Source organism: Lissotriton helveticus, chromosome 5_1 (genome assembly GCF_964261635.1).
Source record: "Lissotriton helveticus chromosome 5_1, aLisHel1.1, whole genome shotgun sequence".
In the NCBI taxonomy this organism is placed as follows: Eukaryota; Metazoa; Chordata; class Amphibia; order Caudata; family Salamandridae; genus Lissotriton; species Lissotriton helveticus.
The window spans coordinates 1400415964-1400439263 of NC_136065.1; positions in this window are offsets into that span (position 1 = coordinate 1400415964).

The window sequence follows — 23300 nt, forward strand, 5'->3', positions numbered from 1 at the left end:
GGTCCGCCTGGAACAAGTACAGGGGAGAGTTGTGCGAGCCTTTGCCTGAGGGAGACAACATTAGTTCGGATGAGGACGAAGAGGATGTATAAAAGGTGTGGATGGGTTACATCACACATGGAGGAATTGGGAGATTAGCTGTGAGAGTGACATGATTGGTGAATGCGTCAAGATACACGAAAGTATTAAGCACTGGAAAGAGAGAGGCATGGAAATGACCGTTTAGTGCAGATACCTATTTGAGCCACAGTTCTGAGTTATGTTTATTGAAAAAAGACAACGTATGATCATAAAATAATAAGACCTATTAACTGTTAACTATGATCTAGAGGATGGTAAGGAGGAAATGACCCTTGATACGCCGCCGGACCCCAGGGTTGTCGGCCCTACGGTTGAGTAGTTGAACATGTCTGAAGCGGCCGGCCCAACGGGTTGTAGGCCCTGGTATGTAACTATTTCCTCTGCAATTACTTTCAATAAAGGTCTTTAAAAACTAAAAAAAAAAAAAACTGATTTAAACAAATAAAAATACAGATCCAGTCATGGCATCTCCACCCCACCCTCCTCACAATGTCTGGTCAATGTGGCCAAGGCCACCCTGCTACGCCTGTCTGCCCACAACAAGGAAAAAAGGAATGAGCTCAGTAGTCTGAACACCCTCGCTGGAAAAAGGCATAGCAAATTCTGCAGGACATACAAACATCGGGGGGTAGCGTCATCTTGGAGATGGCCAGTCTGCACATGAGAGAGAGGGATAGTGTGTTCCAGAATGACGCTGAGGGTCTAAGTGTGTATAGTTGAACAGCGTAGTTTAAAACGGGCATTTGTGGATACAATACCCCTATATTGGTGGGTTCTCTGCTTCTCAGCATCTATTAGCTCGTCTCCTAGGTCTGCTTTCCATCTGGACATAAGGGGTCCTAGGTCTTTAGCATGCATTGCTCTGATGGCATTGTATAATGCTATGATCACATGGTGCTGTCTGCACCAGGTGAACAGGACCTGTGCATTTCTATGTCCCTGCTCAACATCCCTATTTCCCTAGGTGGGCTTAATGGGTTAAGTCAGTTCGACATGTGTTAGAAACGGACCCAGAGGAATCTCATATTTTAGGTTCAATTCAAGTGCAATAACTGAACCAGAATCATAAACTGGCTAAAAGTGGCAGCTGCAGTCCAGCCCGTGCTTCAGTGTGTGCAAGCCCTGCAACATGTACTTTGCTGTTAGAAGAAGGATAGTTTTAAGCGTTGTTCACAATTGGGAATTATGGATATATTCACTAATGTCTATCTGAACCAATCCAAGGCCCACATACACTAGCTTTGAAGAAGCCCCTTGTCTGAACACTGGACCAGATATTGTGACTGCACTGCCAAATAATAAGACTTGAAATTTGGAGCACCCAGACTCCCTTCATCACCGGCAGGTAGAGTGTCCCCAGCGCTGCTTTATGTCATACTCGGGTCTGCCGGTTCTGTATATTCCCAGCTATCATAACTATTTTTCAATTAGGCAGGTTCCATGTATTATATGCTAAATACTTTATTTTGCATACTCTGCTGAGTATTTAATTTAAAAGGCATGCTATGTACTTTAGTTTGTTTGCACTGTAAACAAGTCTGTTTAAGGAAGAACAAGTGCTGGTATTTTTGTTAAAACAACTTGCCCTGGGGCGTGGCCTAGCAAGCCAGTATGGCGGACGTGTATTAGGCAAGCTCCGTCCAGCCCGACTATAATCCTTCATTTATCCTGGTTCCCCCTGACTCCTGAATAACTCTAAGGGAGCCGCTGAGTCGTTGATTCACCCCGGTGGATGCCTCGCGGGACCTAGGGGAGCTTACTTACGCTTTTGTGGACGAGATCGCATTGCGTGGAAAAAGGGGCCTGGCAGCTGAGGAGGAGCCGGGGAGATGCGTGAGGTACCCGGAAAACATTGAAGACCGCGCACCCTCCTGAATCCCGCCTGCAAGTGAGGACAGGTGACTGGCAGGCTGATCGACTGAGGGAGCTGCCGCTGGAAAGAGGGCCGCTTGTGATCCTTCGGTCCTCAGGCCTCGTGTGACAGTGGGTGGCGTTGAGCCCCGGTACCGCCCAACAACCAGAGTGAGCGGCGCTGGTGAGGAGGACTGAGAAGAGGCAGAGGCGGTGGCCTGGCTTCCTGGCTCCGGGGGCGCTGCCTGGCGGTTAGATACGCGGCTGCCGAGGTAGCTGCGGGGGGGGTGCTTCTTTCCCCCCCTCTCCGCTTCCCTCATTGTCGGCCAAAGCTGTGGTGTGGCCTTGGTGAACGGTGGGGCCACATGGCGATGAACTGCGCAACTGGCATCAGACCCCCTCCTGCTACGCAGGCGCCACAGTGGGGGTCTGTAGGACCTTGATCATCTGCCCGCCTCCGCGCGGTCTTGCCCGGGAAGCCAAGGTGATATATTGGGCTAGCAGTGGTGGCCCCGGGATCGGCTGCCCCACCTTGATTCTGTGGAGCTGCTTGCGAGGCATCATGGAGGACGGTGCGGCGGCAGGGTCGGGCCGCGGTGGTGAGGAGAAGGGGAGTGCTGCGGGCAGGAGGGGAGCCGCTTGAAGTGGGTGTAGGAGAGTAGGGTCTGCTTCCCATGGTTACCCCCACTTTTTGCTATGCTTCACTGGTTTTTCGACTAGTATGGCTGTGGCTCTGCTAATCAAGCCCACAGCCCAGCAGTACTCTCTCTAAATTGTTACTATGTACTTTAGGTACGTACCAGATTGGTTACTGAGGCACCCTTGTGAGCCCCTGTATATGGTACCTTAGGTGCCATGGGCATAGGGACCCCAGAGGCCTACCAGGGCCTGCAGCATGTATTGTGCCACCCCTGGTTAGCCTTCCAAACTGACACCCCAGGTCTGCACTTGCAGCCTAGGTAAGGTGGTGTAAGCACCCCTTACTTAGATATAGTATATCTATATCTACCTTATATATAGACATGGTATATGGGGTGCCGCTCGTGGAGGAGTCCTTGATCCCTGCTTGCTGCTGTTGCCAGGAGCCCCGTAGGGCATTTCCTCATTGTGCCAGGAGCCCCGTAGGGCATTTCCTCATTGTGCCAGGAGCGCCGCTGGGCATTGTCATCACGAGGGGAGCTGTTCACGAAGAGAACGGGACTGCGAGGGCCAGCAGGCTGTGCGTGTACCAGCCAGCACACCTGCCGCCTCTTCCCGTGGCTCCGCCCCCTGCCTGCCTGCCTGCTTGAAAACTCCTCGCGGCCCCCGCTCCGCGGGAGCCGCTTGTGGAGGAGTCCTTGATCCCTGCTTGCTGCTGTTGCCAGGAGCCCCGTAGGGCATTTCCTCATTGTGCCAGGAGCCCCGTAGGGCATTTCCTCATTGTGCCAGGAGCGCCGCTGGGCATTGTCATCACGAGGGGAGCTGTTCACGAAGAGAACGGGACTGCGAGGGCCAGCAGGCTGTGCGTGTACCAGCCAGCACACCTGCCGCCTCTTCCCGTGGCTCCGCCCCCTCTATCCTCATTTGGCTTAATTCCTGAAGTCTTTACGCGTCAGCGGGACGCGTTTGCGGGACATCACCCGGGACAAAGCCCGGACTAAGGGCGGACCCTCTTAGGCCCTCAGAGGCCCGAGGAGCCGGGCCTGGGCCAGAAACTCTGCCTCATTGCCCTTTGCCCACGGACATGGTCACAATTGAACTGTAAGTAGGTTACTCACCCGTAGTTTTTTTTGCAATCGCAACCTTCAGGATTTTGACTTTCTGGGACCAATTGTTGTATTCCCTATTTATACCCCTTGCCTTATTTCTGGGTACCCGTAGGGTTTGCCATGAGTTGCCCAGAAACTAGGAGCAGGGCTGCTGCAGTAAAGAAACTGACTGGTACCCTGGATGACTTCATTGTTCGGACTAATGCTTTAATCGATGAAGGGATAGTAATTATGGATAGGAGGGTGTCCCAGGACTTAGCCGCAGCGAGACGATCCTCCCTAGGTCTTATCGCTAAAGCTCGTACTCCTAACAATGTGTCTGCTTTGGGAAATCCTAGAAATGTACAGAACGATAGGGGTCATGTCGCCCCAGGCTCACAGGAGGACCTGGAGGCTACTCCTAATCTTTCTCTGCTTGTGACTAGTACCTCAGTTGAAAAGGAGACTGATATTTTAACTATAGCTAGTGATTTAACCCATAGGGGTTTGAAAGAGGGGGCGATCCCTAAACAAAAGATTAACACTCAAAAAACTGTTAAATCTAACACGAGCAAAGGGAGAAAGGTAGATACTAGCAAGAATAAAGACCCGGCCACATTAGAACCTGTGCCTCTGAATGTGAATATTAATCGAGTTCTTCATACTAGTGATAATGGGGCAGTTCATCATTCCAATGTTGGCTTACCACTGAGTCTCCCAGATGATACCGTCTTAGATAGCAGTCTGGAGGATATTTTGGATTTAAGCGGCGCTGTTACGAATCTAGATGAAGGTAGTGAGGACAACTGTAGCCTAAATATGGCTAATAATAACATCTTGATCATGTTAAAGACCCTCCTCGAACCAATCGAGGTTAGGCTACGGTGCTTGGAAACTATACTAAAAAACATCCATAAAGATATAAGTGCCCCTAGCTTTAATCTGGATAATAAAATTCCATCTGGAAAAAATCAAATGACTAGGCCGCCACCAGCTGCTAAAAATGTAACTACCACCAAATCACTGCCAAAAACCATACCAACCCCTAAAACTCCTGCCCCGACTGATATAGTAGTGCCAGTCCAAGAAACTCCTAAACCACCACATGATAAAGATAAAGATAAGTCTAAAAAACGGGATGTGCGCAGAAATATACATTTACCCCCAAAAGCCGCACCATATGTTGTGGTCCTCACAGGAGTCCCCCAATTAAATGATAATTCTAATGAAAATAATGGCGGACTTGTAAATAAAACCATCCATTGGTTGAATGATAATTACCCTCTCCCGTCAGCAGTTAAAAGTAATATTTTGATGGTTGAAAGGGCCCCATGGATTGGGTATAATAAAAAAAGGGCACACGGCGACTGTGTGGTAATAACATTTGAGAATCCACTGACTGCTAAATATATTACCACAAGACCCCCTAGAAACCATGGTCTCTCTGTTACGGCTAGGGCACTACCTTATTTTTATCCTGAGGGCGAACACCCTGACAATAGGTGGAGTTGGACTAGGGACAACAGATATCACGGGGGTAATATGGGTTGGGCGCCTGATAGTAATCACTATAACATGCAAGGAGGAGGGAGAGGTGAGGATGGTTGGAATGTAGTGAAATATAGATCGAGGTCCCCTCACTATCGACCACAGAGTTTTGACCAAGGATGGTTAGGCAATCCACAATTCCCTCCAATCTTCCCGTGTTTTAACCGGTTTGATTGTTTGGAAGCGGTGGATTGACTCCCAACGATGAAAAATGAGGCCTTAAGGTCATCTAAATCTGTAGATTCGGGGCCTATAAAATCTCTGGGGCGTGTTGAGACTCAGGAACCATATGTTGAGCCACAAGAAACCCATGGGGAGGACGAGACTATACTAGGGAGTCTCGGTAGTGTCTCTGGAGCTATTGTCGAAGAGCCACTTACAGAAGATCATTGTAAGGTGGTTTTTTGGAATGTGGCAGGACTAAAGCAGAAAATTTCAAACCCGTCCTGGTGTAATGTCATTGCTGAAGTGGGTATATTAGCTTTACAAGAAACCTGGACCACTGCAGCAATACACCTTAATGGTTACAGAACTTATTTTACACCTGCAGTGGGGGGAGCACACGGAAGACCAAAGGGGGGACTGTCCGTGTATATATCGAACCTCCTAGTTACCGATAAAATTACTTTTTTTCCCGGTTCCAGTTATTACCAGAAAATTGTCATTGATACAAGGAAGGGTCCAACGATTGTTCTTTTTAATTTTTACAATAACTGTCTAAGTAGCGTAATTAAGGATGTATTTGCTAATATAAGTGCAGATATACAGAATGTTTTTGAGGAAAAAAAGGGTGAAGTCATGGTATTATGGGGGGGTGATTTTAATTGTTCTTTGTGCAAAAAGGGTCAGAAGGGTATTTGCGGTCTGATGTTGGAGCAGGACATTAGTTTGACGCACTTTGAACATACCCTTCTAGGTGATTCATTAAACGAGATGATTTTTAATTTTGATCTTGGTTTTACGAACGAGCTAGCCCACCACACAATGTCATTTGTTCCAACATTTGTGGGGCGGGGGGCTTCGACTACCATTGATTTTAGCCTCTGTACAAGTAGCTCGGCGGGCAGACTGATCAGTGCTAGTATCATGCACTTACCATTAAGTGACCACTACCCACAGGTACTAAAAATAGAGAACCTATTTTCTGTTGTGGATCATGTAGTAGGTCCCAATATTAAGGCGCCGGACGTGAATTTAGGTACCCAAAATGGATATAGCCTTAAATGGAGTAGAGTGGTCCCGGCTGATTTTTTGTCTAAATTAGTGAATAAGTGTAGGAGTAATTTTTTGATCTGCCTGAACGAGCATGCTGACAGCAATGAAATTTTAAATAATTTTTATATTATTTCTATTGCAATCAAGGAGGCGCTGTGGGTTGCAAAGAAAAACTCCCTAAAGCACAATAGAAAATGGTTCGATAATAAATGTACCAGTGCCCTATCAAAGCTTAGACAAGCGATCCATAAAAGACCGCGGGATGTAACCCAAATTAGAATCTTGAGGAGGGACTATAACACAGCATTGAAGGATAGGAAGGCGGCTATAAGAAAAGAGGCTTGGGATGATCTATGCGAGGCGTCACAATCAAAGGATCCGGCAGCTTTTTGGAGGGTAATTAATACCCCGCTCCTATATGAAAAAAAGGCACGGATGGAAATCGCCATCCCTGAAGATGAGTGGGTGGCGCACTTTTCCTCGCTCTATAAGGCTGTGGAACCAGTCCTTGACATAAGTCAGGACTTTATGTGCCCAAACATAGACTCAACCAAAGTCCTGGTCGTAACCCTCCCCGAAGTTCTGGCGAGCTTGAAGGCAACCAAAGGGGGTAAGGCGGCTGGACCAGATGGCATACCAGCAGACCTCTATAAGGCCAATACTGAATTATGGGGGCCTTTGCTTGTCCAGCTTTTTAATGTTGCTCTGGCAAAGGGCTTAGTTCCCACCTGGCTTACATCAATTATAGTCCCAATATTTAAGAAAGGGGTCAGGCAGAATTGCATGTGTTATAGGCCAATTTCTTTATTGGACTCCTCTATAAAAATTTTAGGGAGAGTTGTTTTAGATAAATTGCGAATCTGGTCAGAAGAGAATGGGGTGTTATGTGATTTCCAATTTGGGTTTCAAAGAGGCTTAGGGACTATAGAGCAAGGATTGAATCTGCTCATCCTGCAGCAGAAGTATGTAAGGGTTAAAAAACAACGTCTATACCTCACCTTTGTTGACTTATCGTCAGCTTTTGACTGTGTTTCACACAATAAATTGTGGTCAATTATGACTGAGTTGGGGGTAGACAATGCCATTATTTGCTTCTTGCGAGATCTATATTCCGGGGCCAATGCAAGTGTCCGTTTTGGGAAAGATGGTGAATGCACTAGACAATTTGGGATTGGTCGGGGTGTACGCCAAGGGTGTGTTTTAGCTCCATTTTTATTTCTGCTATACATAAATGGCTTGGAGAAACGACTCGTGCAGGAGGGTAGGGACATGCCTATGGTGGGTGGAAGGCCTGTCCCTGCCTTGATGTACGCGGACGATGCCGTTTTGATGGCACGAACCCCAATGGCGTTACAAACCTTGGTTACTTCTTTTAACAGTTTCATGCTTGGTTTAGACTTAAAGATCAACTGTTCAAAAACACTGTCCATGTATTGTGGGCCAAGATCAAACAAGCATTTGAAACCCATTTTTATAAATTCCAATCCCCTGGAAAAGACCTCCACTTTTCCCTATTTGGGAATTCTGTTTCATGAAAGTGGCTCATGGACTAGTGCAATCCAGGCTAGATCTTTGCTGTTTTCCAAAACTATTATGGCCTTAAAATGTTTTATGAGAAAATTAGGGAAAAAACCCATAAAAGAGATTTTAACTATTTATAGGGCATCCTGCTTAGCAGTAGCCACCTATGGATCAGGGCTGTGGGGTTACTCAAATGTTAGCACAATCCAAACCATGGAAAATAAATTTTTACGCCACATCCTGTCTGTACCTGAAAGTACTGCAACTATGATATGCCATGTTGAATTGGGAGTAATTTATGTTACTGACACGATTAAGATTCAGCCAATCCTTCTCTGGCATAGGGTGTGGACAAATGATGAATGTCTGGTTAATCGGGCTATTTTAAAGGACGTTTTAGTATTAGACAATATCAATGATTCCAAATGGATATGTTATGTCAAGAATTTTCTCAGTGAAATAAATTGTGTCCAATACTTTGAGGACCCACCAACTATGGCATACATATCGAGAAGAGACTTGAAAAATTTGTGTATTGCCCATCTCAGGGACAAAAGACATTTAGAGGAGGCAAGAAAAAAGACTGTCTCTGCTCACCAGGATATTTTATGCGGAGATAAATTACAGCCATACTTGTCCTTATATATGTCTAATCATGAACGTTTCCTTTTAACCCGGTTTAGACTCAATATTGTTTTCAGAGTCTTGTCTTTTCCCGTGATGAATTGTTGGTTGAAAGAATTACCCTTTTGCCCATGTGATGATGTCTCCCCACAGTCTGATATTCATATCTTATTTTTTTGTAAATTTTATACCTTTTCTCGAAAGAAACTTATCATCCCTATTCTCAAAGACTTAAATATACGAAGATGTCGCTTAGCGTTTTTAGAGTGCCAGAAAATGGAAACTGTTTTTATGGTAGCCTCTTTGGGTGAATTTTTTAAATCTATTTTTAAATGTCGTAAATCGATCTTAATGAATTAATCTCCTTATTGTACATATGTATTTTAAATAACGAATACATGACTCCCGTGTAAACTGTATTTTCTTTATGCTACTTTTATGGTTATTCTTGTCTTTTTAACCGAATAAAGTATTTTGAATCTTATATATAGACATATAGTAACCTATAAGTCACTCCTATGGCAGGCCTTGACAATCCTGAAGGCAGAGTGCTTGCTTTTATGTGAGAGGGTGCCCTAGCATGAGCTGAGCCCCTCTGCAACTTTCGGAACCATCTCCTTATAGCTGTTCTATGATATAGCCATACCATATACTCTTAAGTGCATTATAATCCTCGCAGTTAATGCTAACTTTGGTTTGGCTTTATCAAAACATGTTGTGTAAGGTGTCAAACACTTTGGAATACTACCCCCTCACAGACAGGCTTTAGTGTATTGGGGCAGGGTGGGTTGCATTCAGTGAATGCTTTTCAGATACTGCCTGGGGCACACAAGGTGCTCCATGCATTTCCCAGTTCAAACCGGTTGCTGGGGCACTCAGCCCCAGCTCTGGTGCAAAACTGGACAAAGGGGAAGGGGTGTAACCACCCCCTCCCCCGTTCCACCCATAGGAGGAACCTTAGAGTTAGTCCAACCCCTAAACTTACTATAAGTATAGAACCCCAGTCCCTAGGACTTTAGATTACCCTGGATGAAACTCTGCAACATATATCTTGGACCTTCGACATTCCATATCAACTGGAAGACAGACAAAATCCCCCTTGTGGTCAAGGAGTGACCACCGTGTTCAAACAGGCACCAATTGAATCTTTGCTGGTCTGCATTTTCGAGGCTCCTGCCGGATCCCGAAGAATCTGTGACACAGGACACAGACTTCCAGACATCTCTGAAGCTGACCCGAGCTCCCAGCAAAGCTGAGACCCGTAGCTGAAACGAGAGACGTGGGACAGAAACTCCTGGACATCCTGCATTTCTGCAACTGCACCTACTTCCTGAGGTATCCCGAATTTGTGCATTAGGCTATTTGAAGCCCCTGCCCCGAGCTCCTTTTGCACCAAAGTACAGAGGCCAGCACTCTACGTGTGACCCATGAGTCCCCTTTCTTCAGCGCAGCTTGAGGCACCTTTGTGGTTCCTAGTCCGCTGGCTAGTGAGTCCCCACAAAGGCCAATCTTTGCTTTCTTGAGCTTTTCTGGTTGGTCCAGACGTGCTACCACTCCTCTCCAAAGGAGGAGTTCCTCAGACCTTGCTGTACTGCACCAAAGCCAATCTTGTCATCTTGCTTGGGTTGCTGTTGCCCAGGCTTGTTGGGTCCAATCCGGATTCCAACACCGCAGTCAGCTAGATCCTTTGTGGGACAGCTCGAATCCAGCTCCTGGATATCGTCGACGCCTCCTGGTTCTCGTGGCTGAAAAGTCAAGCTTCACCTCTTTCACCTGAAATCACGCGACATCGGCTGCCATCTTCTCCTCGCCATCCTGGTCACTGGCTAGTGACCCAGATTCTGCCCCCTCTGCTTTCAGGTTCTTCACATCTCCAATCCACCCTTGGATCCACCTGGACACTTTTCTTCTGGTCGCCTGCAGCATTTCTTCGCAGCTCTCCATAGGAATCGACGACGAAACCCGACACCAAAACACACCTAGGCACCCGGCTTCCCTGGGTGAGGTAACACAAGTACTCCGGTGCTCCCGTTGGTCTTGACTCTCGAAGTGTCCTAGTCTAAAAGGGTTCCATCGTAGTTCACTTCTAAGTGCCCTTAATCTTTAAAATTGTAACTTGTTCGTTCTCCATAGAAAGTCAATGGTGATCCGCTGCTGTGTTTAGACACTGCACGCGTCCCCCGTGGGCCTCCTGCATCCTAACCTTTGGTGGTTCCAGGTAGCCCCAGCGGTTCTACAGGCCCTAGGCCTGCTTTCTAACTCTCACGTGGTTCTTATACCACTATTTTAGTATATGGTTTGTGAGGCCCCTAAGGCATAACCTATACTGTGCAACTTATCGTATGCTAATTAAGTTCCTTGTATTGTACTTTTATCTCTGACCTCATAAAGAGTCCAGACGGGTTGTGTTTATAATAAATACATATATATTTCATATATACCTTGTGTGGTGTGCTTTCATTTGAGCATTCAAGAGAATATAATTGGCAAAACAACTAGCTTATCTCGCCTCTAAGGCTTAGCCTGAAGGCTGCTCTCCACAGCTACCACTAGGATAGCTTTCTATAAGGTTGACTTTACAACCTACCATTAATAAGGGTCGTTTAGACTGGTGCAAGGTGCCAACTAGAATAGTGGACATCATATACCAGGCCAACTTCTAATAGTGGGTGCAAGACAGACTGCTGCAGATTGGGCCCACGTCCTTCACCAAGCGGGCGCCCACAGCAGGGGTCTGCAGGACCTTGACCATCTGCCCGCCTGTGCGCGGGCTGGCCCAGGGGCCGAGGTGACATGGTTGGTTGGCGGCGGCGGCCCCGGGATCGGCTGCCCCACCTTGATTCCGTGGAGCTGCATGTGAGGAATCGTGGAGGATGGCGTGGCGGCTGGGTCTGGCCACGGAGGTGAGGAGAGGGAGTACTGCGGCCAGGAGGCGAGCCGCTTGATGTGGATGTGAGACAGACTGCCACAGGTTGGATAAACATCCCTCACGTGGATTCAGATGGCGGTGGGTGGTGCGCGGTGCGCCCTGGAGGCGAAGGGTCGGCGGCACTATCGGGCCGCGGGGGGTGCGGTTGAGTGCCTTATTCCCCCTCTCAGAGGCACAGGTGCGGGGGGCCGTCCAGGTCATATGACTACAATACTCAGAAGCCTCTGTGCTTAGTGGTGGTACTCTGCGGGCTGCGCGCCTGGGCCTGGCCTCATCCTCAGCAGTGATAAACACGTGAGGAGTGCCTGGAGGGATAGGATCCTAGGGGGTGACCCATCAACCTCTGCATTTACATACCAGCGCTTAGCCTCGCTTCATCTGGGTTTGCGGGGAGACCCCGGGGGCAGCTATGACGAGAGAAAAAGGGAGCAGGTCCACCAAACATGGGCCGATCGACAAATTCACAGGCCCGGGAGCGACGGCAGGTGCGGCCTGCGGTCAGTCGGAGGCTATCCCAGATAACGCAGCCCTCATGGCGGCCATTACCCAATCCAGGGACATGCTGGATGCTAAGATCAGGGCAGTAGGGTCAGATGTTATGCTGCTGTGGCAAGACCTATGCAAAGCGGTCTCTCGCATCACGGAGGCGGAGACCCGTATCTCTGGAGTGGAGGATGATGTCACAATAATGAAACAGAAAATGGCGAACATGGTGGCGGCTCGGAAGGATCTGGTGCTGCGTGTGGAGGATGCAGAGGGGTGGGCCCGACGTAACAAACTGAGATTTGTGGGATTTCCAGAGGGCTGCGAGGCTGGAAACATGGAATGCTTCCTCACATAGTGGTTGGAGAGCTGGCTGCCGCCGGACACTATGTCTAAATGCTTCATTGTGGAGCAGGCCCACCAGGTGCTCATGCAGAAACCACCGCTGGGGGCTCGCCCGTGGCCAGTGATAGCGAAACTCCTGAACTACTTAGACCCCGGCGCCATACTCCTAGCAGGCCCAATCCAAGGAACCTCTGCTCTATGACAATGTGCGCATCTTAATCTTTCCGGACTATACGAGACAGGTGCAGCAACAACGTCAGTCATTCATGGCCGCGAAGGCCCGCTTGCAGGATCTTAAACTCCCATACGCCCTCTTATATCCCACTTGTCTTAGGGTGGTGTATCGATCTCACACTCACTTCTTTGACACCCCGGAGGAGGTCTTTCAATAGACGGATGAGACAGTGCGGGTGAGGGCCCACACACCACCCGGCAGGGAGTTGGAATCCCCCTCCAGCAATGCTGTCCAGAAGGGCCCCAAGGGACAGCAGCAGAGGGGCAACAGGCGATCACGCTCCCGGAGACGCTCTCTATCTTGTGAGGCTTCCGCTAGGGAGGGCCCTACTCCAAGGCGCCAAACTTTGGATCCTTGACACTTGGGGGTGGGTTGGTGCAGTGGTGGTCCCTTTGGCTTACCGAGTACACTGATGTACCTCTGTCAGGGGAATATTAGAGTGGGCTGGTTTCCAGACGGTCTTGGGCTGGTCGGGGTCCTGCCCGAGAAGTACGGCCTGTAAGTTGGGGATCCATTGGATGGGGCAGTGGTGGGACCCCCGTTGGGGTTCGGGTACTCGCCTCACCGCAACCGATACTTCAAAGTTTGTGAGGTATGGGGTGGGGGGTTTGTTGGGGGGGTTGTTCAAAGTTCCGAGTCACACCTCCGATTAGTTTCCATGATTCTGTGCACACAGGTAGCCATGGTCCTCTCTCGATGGTATGGGCAGGTTTCCTCCCCTACGGCTAGTGAGCTTAGTGTACATCCGGGGACCCCGGGTACCCTTCGAATTATAAGCTGGAATGTGCGTGGGGCCCTGGACAAGATTAAACGGGGGCTATTTTACATCAGGCTAAGAGGGCGAGGGCTGATGTTCTTCTGTTGCAGGAGACATACCTTATAGGGACAAAGACACTCAGCCTACAGCGATATGGATACCAACAGGTCTTTCATGCAGGGTTCACAAGGGGCTCCAGGGGGGCGGCGATCTTGGTCCATCGTAGGGTGCCATATATTCATGAGCAGCAGTGGGCCGACCCTCAGGGACGGTGTTTGTTTATTAGGGGCGAAATTGGGGAAATTCCCTTAATCATGGGTTGTATTTATGCTCCCCCCCTTTGCAGTGGTCTTTTGTGGAGAAGTTATTGGCCCTGTGGGCGGATATGCCCGATATGCTTTCTGTGGTGGGCGGGGACTGGAACGATGTTATGGATTTGGCCAAGGATAGGAGTGGGGGTGGGCCCGGGAGGGGGGGGTTTCAACCCACGAAATTAAATTTACTGGTGTCCAGCCTCGACTGGCTGGATGTGTGGCGATGGGCTCATGGTGATGTGCGAGAATACACATACCTCTCGGCCACAAAACCTTCTCCAGGCTCGATTACATCTTTATTCCCCGGGTGCTGGATGGTAGGATGGCGCTGGCTGAGATACTACCCCGGGGCCTCTCAGAGCATTCCCCGATGTCCCTTGAGCTATATATGGGCCGGGGGCGACAGCCCTTTAGATGGCACCTCTCCGTGTGGAACCTCCAGAATGACGAATACGATACACATATGCGGGAGGCCATTGCTCAATACTTTGCTTCAAATGAGGGGTCGGTGTTTAGTGTTGGGCTATGTGGGAGGCTCTGAAGCCTACTCTACGTGGCGTGGATATATCCTGGTGTGCGGCGGCTCGTGTTAAGCGCAGGGAGGAGTTGACTCGGGCAGAGGCCACCGTAGAGGTGCTCGAACGTCGGTCACGGGAAGAAGGGGGGGGCATTATGTGCGATGACTGCTTCTGGCCCAACAGTCTTGTGCCGCTCTCCTAATGGAAGAGGGCTGGCAAGTTAGGCTGGCAACATGTAGCAGGGTATACCAATGGGGTGACAAGTCTAGAAAGATGCTCCATCGGCTTTGCCAGGGCACCTTCCATGCTCAGGCCCTCCCGGGTCTTTTAGATCGGAAGGGGACACCGATCACCGATCCGCTCACTATAGCCGGGAGCTTCGCTACCTACTATGCAGATCTCTATGCCCCCCGTGAGCGCTTGCCAGCGACCACAATAGATACGTTCTTAGCTGAGCTACCGCCCAAGGCGGTGCCGGATGACGTGCGTGACCTACTGGACCTCCCCCTAACTGGGCACGGCCCTGGGAGAGCTGAATACCGGGAAGGCCCCCGGGCCTAATGGGTTAGACGCTATAATATGCAGTGGGCCCCTTACTACCGGGCAGTGGTGGAGGAAGCCCGGGAAAAGGGCACACTCCCTCCCGACTGGAGGCATGCGGAGGTGGTGGTATTCCTTAAGCCCGGCCGACCACACGAACAACAGGCCTCGCACCGCACCATTTCCCTCCTCAATGTGGAGGCTAAGATCTTGGCAAAGGCATTGGCTAATCGCCTTTTGCCCCACATCTCATCGCTTGTACACCCTGATCAGGCTGGGTTTATGCCCCAAAGGGCAACCAGGTATAATATACTGCGAGCGCACAACGCGATGGCAGCGGTTCAAAAAACCAGGGAGCGGGCGGCACTCCTGTTAGTGGATAGGGACAGGGCGTTCAACTCCCTGAGTTGGGTGTATTTATTTGCGTTGCTGCATGGACTCAACCTGGGCACGTGCTTTCTCTCTTACTTAATGCTTCTCTATACAGGCATGAAGGCAACGGTGCGGGTGGCGGGGGCAGCCTCTCCCCTCTTCCTGATTCCGAGGGGTACACGGCAGGGATGCCCCCTGTCTCCGTATTTATTCGCGCTCGCCATGGAGCCACTGGCGGCACGGGTGCGCATGGATGCACAGATATGGGGCTTAGAGTGGACGTCGGATGTATCCGACAGGATCGCATTGTATGCGGATGACGTCCTGTTTTTCCTCACGGCCTTAGATAGAACGGGCCACGGCTTCTAGAGATCATGCAGATCTTTGGAGAGACGTCGAGACTGTATATGAACCCCCGCAAATCTACGCTATGGGTTCCGGGGGAGCAGACGAGGCTGGGAGCATGGGCGAACACACTCCAGTTAGCGGCCGAGGGGATGAAGTACCTGGGAGTGTTCCTGTCGGATGTACCGGCCGTCTCCTGGGAGCGAAATCTGGTTCCAGTGTGGGAGCGTGTCCGGACGGACCATAAGACCTGGTCTTGTATGCCTCTGACGCTATACGGCAGGTCGACAATTTTCATGATGGTGGCACTTCCTAGGCTGCTCTACCAGCTGCAGAATCACCTGTACCCAATCCACCCCAGATGTTTCCGGCTGGGGAATTCTGTACTGGGGCAGTTCCTGTGGGAGGGTGGCAAGGTGTGTGTGGCACTACACACATGTTTTCTGTCCCCCTATTGCGGAGGACTCGCGTTCTCCGACATCCTTTTTTTATTATCAGGCCTCGCACCTACTTGTCCTCAATGAGTGGTGGTATGGAGATAGGAGGGACCCGGCGTACGCACTGGAACGACTGCTCATGGGGCCACATACTTTACATACCGGGTGGTTTTCCTGGTATGACGGCAGGCGCTGCGCCGTATGGGTTGGTGGAAGACTTTGAACAGGGAGACCCCCGTTTGGAACAATGGGTGCTTGCCGGAGCTGGCGGCCCTGAAGGGCTTCTGGGGTTGGGATGATATTGGCATCTCGACCCTGGGTGATGTTATGAGAGGCACGACACTCAAATCCTTTCAGGACCTGCAGAAGGACTTCTCTATGCCCCAGACACAGTTCTATAAGTATCTTCAGTTTTGCCATGCCTTGTCCCCTAGCCTTGAAGGTCTGGATTGCCTCCCTGACTTTAGTCTGCTGGAGGCAAAGGTTTATATGGGGGATTTGGAGACCAAGAAAATCTCCTGGATCTATCAATCCCTAGTTATACACTGCTCCACCTCCCTTCAGAAGCTGTGAAGGGATTGGAAGTCAGATGTGGGCGAGCTGGAGGAGGAGGACTGGAGGAAGTCTTTGGTAGTGCGTAGGGAAGCATCTATAGCAATGCGCCTTCGCCTCATCTAGTTTAAATATTTGCATAGGGTCTACTTTACTCGAGATCGACTGTACCGAGCAGGATTGATCGCCTCCCCAGAGTGCCTCAGATGTGGTCAGGAGGAGGGTTCATTCATACATACTACCTGGCACTGCCTTTCCCTGGATCGGTTTTGGAGTGGGGTGTTTGCCTGCCTGTCAGAGGTCCTGGGGTGGGCGCTCCCCCGGACGCCACGGCTGGCTCTGCTCCACGTCATGGAGGACATAGGGGGTAACATTTACAAACGACACCTCATGCAACTTGGCTTCACACTGGCGAAGCGTGATATCGCCAGAGCGTGGAAGGCGCCGCTGGCCTCATCGGTGACTGCATGGGAGAACGGCTTGGATTTTTGTATGGGGCTGGAACAGCCTGTGTTCGAAGCCAGGGGCTGCCCACGCAAACATTTCAAAATATGGAAAAGAAGGGCGGATTACCGGGGGTTGAGGCTGGAGCCACCGGTTGCCATAGAGGCTCACCCACCAGGATAAGTCTGATGTACGCTGGGATGTGGGGGTGCAGGGTGTGTTAGATTGTGCTGAGATTCTGTTGCTATGTATAGAGGCAGTGACATGGACTACGCGGAAGGTGTGCGACTTCCAGGGCTGGAGAGAGGGAGGGAGGAGTGGGGGGTTGGTTATATTGTGTGTTGCATTCTTATCATTTTCTTGGAGAATACCTATGAAAGTCACTTGCTCCTGTAATGAAGTGTGGAATGATTTGGCAGATTTCTCTGGAGTGCAGAGCTCTGCAATTTGTATGCATTTGACGAATAAAGTACGTTTAAAAAAAAAAACTTGCCCTGTTGAGAAATCAATTAAAGCCTCCATTTCCTGCTGTCCTTGTTTCCTGCCGGGATGTTTGGTATTTTGTGTTTGCTTGTACAAGGCTGCCGGCTAATTGTATACTGCTGAGTGATTAACCCCTTTAGAGCTTGTAAATAAACCTCCCCAGTGCTGCGCTGTCCATTGGAACTAGTGCTGAATGGACGTCCAACGGTCGTGCGCAGCACTGGGGAGGTAGTGGCCGTGACGACCGTTGGCCGACGGCAGCAATTAAGGGGTTAAAGACCTCTGTTTCCTGCTGCCCTTGTTTGTTGTCAGAATGTCTGGTATTTTGTTTTGTTTTGTACAACAACTGCAGAATAATTAAGGGCCCCTGTTTCCTGCTGGAGAACGTCTTCTGATTGGCAGGCAAGACTCTCTAGGAGCTTGATGGGCTATAAGTAATATGTTCAAAGTGTGACTAACCACATGGGTTTGGCAATCCATCCAAAGCAGGAGTTGTGCCTCATGCTAGCACCACCCAAGTTATGAGCCTTTCATCCTGTGACAAGAGCAACTTGGACATTGTCACCTGGAAGCTGGGGACTTGCAACCTCTCTTGGAATCCTGACCCTTTCGAGGCAACTTTCTTCAATCTTGAACCCTGGAACCTGGTCGTTCAGCCAAAGTTGCCTTGACAACGGCCATCATTCTCTCACCACCACTTAATGCTCCAGCTACTTTGGCCCATTACATGGGCCTCAGGGTAGTGCACTAGCCGGCACCTATAATTTTTGTTTTCTACTTTCTACAAGGACTCCCTTACACTTTGAATTTAAATGAGAAAGTTTGAGCAGAAGAAAAAGTAAAAAACACAAATTGTGTGAGCTCTGTGAAGCAACACAACATAAAAAAACAGTTAATAGGATTGTCATCAGTAAAAAAATAAAAAATATATACTTATGGTTTACCTCAGGGATCAGTGTTCAAAGGACTCCCCAACTGGACTCAGATTTCTTTCAGTAGCTCTTGTTTAATATTTCCTCAAGGACTCGCATCCCCAAAACTCTCTAAGAGCAATTTTTCACATACATCTAATTTTAGTAGAAGGATAACCTCAGTGATGGTTTCCTCAGATGGGTTTAGGTATTGGAAGGTAAGCCACAAATAACTGAAGGGGGGGGGAGCATGTTCAAGCTGATTGTAAAGTATTCTTGTATGGGTGCCTAAAGTGATTGTGTTCATGTGTTATGGAGTACTTCTCCTGGCAGAAGGAGTGCATCTTACCACTAGAACTTGAAAGCTCTTGCTCACTTAAAAGAATCAACATACACCTGTTATACTTTTCACAGAAGGTCCAGGTACACCAAAACCATTGCTTTTCCTCTCTCTCTCTCTCTCTCTCTCTCTCGCTCTCTCTCTCATCCAGCGATGCATGCCCTCTCTACAAGGCACAGTAGAATGTTGTAAAGTATTTGTTAATGTCTAATTGTGCAGTCACTATTTTTCTATCTGGGCAAGGCTGTTATTGCAGAGCATTGGTGGACAGAATGAGCTAACGTGGTCATCAAGCGACCTGCTTTGTCCCTTCAGTGTTCCTCAATGCTATGAACTACTGGTGATTGTACAAGCTGAGCCTTTTACATGCTTCTTAACCTCAAGGCAAAATTAAACTGAGGGTCAACCTGTTGCATCTGCACATCGCATTTGATCAAATCCGCCTCCAGATTAAGCAGCTGCCGTTGGAACGCCTTCGTGTGCTGCTTGCATTTTTAATACATATACCTCGGATGTAGACCTTGAGAGTCTCCCAAAACACAAGCAGGCCCTCCCCCAACTTCTCACTGGAGCTCATATAAATTGGATATCTAATCTTACAATGTCATCTGAAAAAAAGCATAGGCATCTGCAGACACCAGTTGGAAATCTTGGAGAGTAGGGGACCCCCCTGGAGAGTCAATAGAAGTAGATTGTGGTCCAACTACGTCTTTAAGAGTTATTTTGTGTTAACGGTCAATACCCTAATATGCATTATCAGAAACAACAAGTCAATCCAAGTGTAGAATTCATGTAGTGGTGAGAATGTGTAGTAATTCCTACTCAGAGGGTGAGCCATTCTCCAAGCATCTGTAAGGTTCCATCTCTATAACCAAACCACCAGTTTAGCAGGGAGTCCCCTGGCTGGGCATGGGGTCAAGCGGGACAAGACTGGTCCAAATCAACATCAGCAATAACGTTCAAGTCTTCTACTAATATGTATGGGGGTTGGTTAATAACTTTGATTTATGGCCTAGGTGAGAGGGCTGTCCAGAGTAGGAGACTATGCTCATATCACCTGAAGGGCTCTGCCAACAGGTTGGCTGGATATTCAAAGAAATCTACATTCCTGATGAATATGGTAGCTCTCTGCTCTACATGGGACCCCAAAGCTAATCTAGATGATGAATCCCCTAGCATATGCAGATCATGTCATAGAGATGACCTGCCCTTTGCAAGTAAGCTGCAGTTTCACACTTTCTGCTCTGGTTAAGTGGGTTATTTGCAATATCAGAATGTGAAGCAGCATTTCATGTATGTGTGCAGTTGGTGCCACTTGGTCACGTTGCCCAGCCCCCTGACATTCCAGGAAAGCAGTGTGCATTGCCAGTGTCACCTAACCGGGACCTGAAACAATTTGGATCCTGTTGCTCTCCACTCGATCTTTCTGTCAGTGCGACAATCACTCCCCCATAGGTGGAATGGCCGTGTACATGCAAGCCTTTTATGCTGTCTGCCTTGTACCCTACCGTACCACGAAGAGACTCGTTCATGGTGTATATGAGTGTATCAAATCATGTACACCTACTAAAGCTCATCACCTGGGACCAGGTATCACAACTGCTCTAGTTCAACAAACAAACCAATACTTCAACATCACAAACAGGTATATTAAACCCAAATTTGCTGCGTTAATAGTGATAGCAAACTACCAGCGATGGTGAAGGTATCCATGCTTGCCAAAGGTCATGCCCCAAATAGCCACAGATCACCCCCACCCTGCATCTATGGACTTATACTAGGGTTCCCTAGCTGCGCTGTTAATATGTAAGGAGTTTTTGCAGTGTTCAGGTCATCGTAGTATGGAACACAGGCATTGAGATAACGTTTTGTAGAGTCACTTAGCTGCATTAACTCATCTGCTGCTCTAGGAGTGAAGTGGGCAGTTCATTGTCACTTTTCCCCGTCTCTTCCCCAGAAGGTGCGCTCTTCTCACTGGTCGCCTCATCCAGGGTGACATGCTGGGTAGTCCAGTGATCATTGCATGGCCGCTGTGGTGGCCACCACCTGCTTAAATTCAGTTACTGCCCAAGCAGTGTAGCAGCCTGCGTGACCAGTCTTTTTTCCTCAGAGGGCATTTGAGTGCAGCAGCATGCTAGTGTCACAGATGAGCGATGCCTCCTGCTACTCGGTCCCGTCCCAAGCCTCTTGAGGGCCTGTGAAGAACATGGCTGCACCATCAGTGATCACTTTAAGTTTCAAAAGGAAAAGGAGCATGTATCACATATCCATTTTGTGCATTTGGGTTTTGACCACCAGGTATGAGCTCTGCTATTGCTGCATCACCACTTTTTAATTGGGGAACAGTAGAACCTTAGTCATACTCACAGTGACGGGGCCTTTCGCTTTGGCTTATGTAGGGATGAAGTCCCACTCTCTGTAGTGTAGCAGCCTGGCCATGATTGTTGTGGGAGGAGCTCCAGTTCTGGAGACCCATATCAAAACCCTGTGAACTCTTTGCATCACAAAGAAATGTAGTGATTTATCCTGGCAAAGAACCGCCTTCATCCAGTTTTCTAGAAAGGATGTCTTCTCATCCCTTCCTTATCATCGGGCATCCCTACAACTCTAAAGTTGTTGCAACAAGAACTGCCCTTGTCCAAATCTTCAAATAATCTGATCGGCACTAGCATACCATTCAGTTTAGGCTTTATCTCAGAGACTTAGTGAGCCAGTTCTGCTACATTGGTCTCAGTCTGTGTAACCTTCTCTGACAGTTTCTTCTGGTCAGCCCTCAGAAGACCTTAGTCCAGTGCCACAAAATTAATTTTGGTCTCTAAGGCTGTCTTTGTGCCTTTGATGGCCGGAAGGATGGAGTCATGCATGTTGCTGCTGTCCTCCAGCAATTCTGAGGACCGCTGTACCAGGTTACGAGTCAGTTGAGTATGGGTGAGTATCATGGTTTCCCCATGGTTACTGCAGATTCCAGGTACCCACAATGGCAAGTTGGGTCTGGTGTGTCACAAAGTGCCCCCTGAGTCCAGGCGGGTTCCAGGACAGTAATGCAACACCCAACCAGATTTATTTGAATGCTGCTGAGTTAATGCACGAGTCAGCTACATAGAGTGACGGATGTTGGGCAACCACAGCAAACATCTCCCCCCACCCATTGAATGAGCCTCTAAAGTGCCTGTCTCGCACCACAAAACCCTGAAGACCCATTGAGATATCTGCCCAGGTTCTCCAAGGCACAACCTTCGACCAGAAGCTGACCCTTCCTGTTCGTTGCTCCTTTGAGTACAGTAGGCCCAAGTACCCTTCTACGCCTCTGCAGCTGTCCTATGTGGTTAGAATTCAGACAATCATTGAGTTCGGGAACCCTCTTGTTTGGTAGTTGAACAGCTCTGCCTTCTACTCACAGGGGCTATATTTTAGCACAGTAAACACAACGCAGTTCTTTACCACAAAATATTTACAACACAATGTACTTTACCCCAAAAGTCATTACCACACATACCCTTACCACAAAAATGTTTACACTGCATGCAGTAATTATGAAGTAACTAATAGGACATGGGGAATAAAAATGAGCATGGAGTGGTCTACATCCCATAGGAAATGTAAATAGTAATTAAGACTATAATATGTATGGTAGGTTTGAGGGGCTTTACCCCCAAACAGGCATTACTATTTAATTAGGATGGTGACGTGTTTTAAATGAAGAAACATATATTATTTGTAAAAAAAGATTTTTATAAATTAATGCTTGAGCATTAATGTTTTTGTTTGAAAACATAAGTACCATTATTTAAATTATCACAGATATTTACCTTTTAGGAACAAGATGCAAGGTTATAGGGGCTCAGGTTGGGGAGTAATTTAATATTGGAGAAAAATAGTAGTTATAGTATAATACTATAGAAATTTTAACTAAAACCATTGTTAAAAAAACACTTCAATCAATGAACATTTCTTTATAATAATAGTGATTTCCTTTCTACGGATGGGAGGGGAATAAGGTCGGGCCACACATGGGAACAAATGTAATGCTCTAAAATAATTGAGTGTGGTGGGGGTGTAAAATTAAAAATGAGGGCATTGGGGGTTTACCCTATAAACAAGAATTATTATTTAATTAGGGTGGTGAACGTTTTTATAAAAAAAGAAATTCCTTAGTATTATTTAAAGTTTTATAGCTATTTAACTTTTAGGGATAGGAGGCAAATGGTATAGGATGCCAGAGTGGGTAGAAATTTCATATTGGAGAACATCATTAATTAAAGATTAATACTATAGTTTATACTTAAAATAATAACAGAGTATTCATATTTTGAAAATCCTTCCAGCAAAATAATGAATATTTTATAATAACAAAGACGTTTAACTTTTAAGGATAGTATGCAAAGAATATAGGGGCCTACGGTGGGGAGTAATTTCATACTGGTGAACAATATTAACTGAAGATTAATATTATAGTATTCTTTTCATTAATACTAGCGTATTAATATAAAAAAAATACTTCAGGTAAAAAAAACATTTTATAATAAGAGTGTTTTAATTTTTAGCAGCGGGATAAAAAGGTTAGAATGCCCAGGGATAGGACATAATTTAATATGGGTGATCAGACTAAAGAATAAATGAATACTATAGTAGGAATTAAAATATTGTACAATTTGCTTAACAAATAAATAGTTTAAACCTAAATTCATAAAAACATCACATAACCTGTAAAAAATAAAAATAAAAGAA